Source organism: Notolepis coatsorum (genome assembly GCF_963971535.1).
Source record: "Notolepis coatsorum genome assembly, chromosome: 15".
Classification (NCBI taxonomy): Eukaryota; Metazoa; Chordata; class Actinopteri; order Aulopiformes; family Paralepididae; genus Notolepis; species Notolepis coatsorum.
The window spans coordinates 22,217,560-22,219,504 of NC_140179.1; the positions used below are offsets into that span (position 1 = coordinate 22,217,560).

The 1,945-nt window shown below is 55.8% G+C and overlaps 1 pseudogene across 1 annotated transcript in view; it reads left to right on the top strand.

Annotated features, from left to right (window-relative positions):
• Positions 1-1,092, top strand: part of LOC311241971 (IQ motif and SEC7 domain-containing protein 3-like) — a 113,892-nt pseudogene extending 112,800 nt beyond the window's left edge. The window contains exons 5-6 of the transcript in view: positions 144-272; positions 672-1,092. The product of the transcript in view is annotated as an IQ motif and SEC7 domain-containing protein 3-like (transcript). The remainder of the gene's footprint in view (positions 1-143; positions 273-671) is intronic.
• The last annotated feature ends 853 nt before the right edge of the window (positions 1,093-1,945 follow it).

Here is a 1,945-nt window from a genome sequence, read left to right on the forward strand (position 1 = left end):
CATCTTGCCCCTCCTGCCCTCTCCTCAGCCAGTGACTCAGTAGGTTCTACTACAACAAAGCCCTGAGTGGCCTCCTGGATGTTCACGCCCCCGTGAAATCCAAGATGGTCACGTTTCTCACGCTCTGCCCCCTGGTACACCAGCGAGCTGAGGGAGATGAAGGTGGCTGGCCGTGTCCTTGAGCGACACCTCACTGCGTCGGGACTCACCGTGCACAGAGAGGTCTACAGAGAGCACCAAAAGGCCTACTCCAAAGCCCTGAAGGACGTTCTGTCACGGTTCTCCTCCAACATCATCAACAATAGCCCCGGCAATTCTAAACAGCTTTTTTCCACCATACACCACCTCCTCAAACCCCAAACCAGGCACACAGAGAGACCACTGAGAAGCGGTGTAATGACTTCATGTCATTTTTCACAGCCAAAGTTGAGGGGATCCGCTCTCTCCTCCCCGGCTCCTCTTCTTCACCTGCTCCACCTGCTGTCTTACAGCCTGAAGTCTCCCAGTTCCTCCGCTGTTTCAGTGACACCACGCAGCGTGAGGTCGAGGCCATCATCGGGAGGATGAAGTCATCCACATGTGCTCTGGATCCCCTCCCCACAGCCCTGGTGAAAGCCAACATCCGCACTATTGGTCCCCTAATGACCAGCACCATCAACCTCTGCTTGCAGGCTGGCCACGTTTCCGCCTGCTCTCAAAACTGCCATCATTACCCCCCTCCTGAAGAAACCCACCCTGGACCCAGAGGCCCTCATCAACTACCGGCCCATCTCCAACCTCCCGTTCCTCTACAAGGTGCTGGAGAAGGTAGTTGCGGAGCAGCTCCAAGCACACCTCAGAGACAACAATATATTCGAGAAGTTCCAGTCTGGGTTCCGCTCTGCGCACAGTACAGAGACAGCCCTGGTCAGGGTCACCAACGACCTTCTGATGGCGGCGGATGCTGGAACCCCATCCATTCTGGTTCTTCTCGACCTATCAGCAGCCTTCGACACGGTGGATCATTCCATCCTACTGGACTGTCTCCATTCAAACGTCGGACTCCGCGACCTAGCCCTTGGCCTGTTCCAGTCCCTCTTGCTGTCGGACTGAGTGTGTCTCCCTTGGAGGCGCAACATCCTCCAACCACCCCGTCACCTGCGGTGTCCCCCAGGGATCCGTCCTCGGCCCCCTGCTGTTCACCCTATACATGCCCCCCCTCGGCCGCATCATCAGCCGGCACGGTGTGTCGTTCCATTGTTACGCTGACGACACCCAGCTGTATATCCGGATCACACCATCATCACCTTCATCACCCCCCACACTGACCGCTTGCCTGGAGGAGACTAAGGCGTGGATGAACCACAGGTTTCTCCCAGGTCAACAGTTCCAAAACACAAGCCATATGCTGATCGGTACCCCACACCATGTCCGGTCAACCACCATCACCACCATCTCCTTCTACCGGTCAGGACATTCCCCTCTCCACCCTTGTCACCAACTTGGGTGTGAAAATGGACCCCCACCTCACATACGAAACACACATCAAACACCTCTGCAAGACCTCTTTCTTTCACCTCAGAAACATCACTAAACTCCGTTCCTCACTCACCCACTCATTCCGAGAAACTCGTCCACGCTTTTGTTTCCTCCAGGCTGGACTATTGCAATGCACTCCTCATCGGGATCCCTAGTAAAAGCATTAAAAAACAGCAAACCATCCAGAATGTCGCTGCTAGGATCCTGATGAGGGTGCGCAAATATGATCACATCACCCCCACCCTCAGATCACTTCACTGGCTCCCCGTGGGACACAGGATTGAGTACAAGGTCTCCCTCCTCACTCACCAGTGCGTACACTGTGGTGCCCCTGCCTACCTCAAGGAACTCCTCACCCCCCAGTCCTCCTCACGCTCCCTCCGCTCCGGCACAGCCTACCTCCTCAAAGCTCCCAGGACTAAGCTGC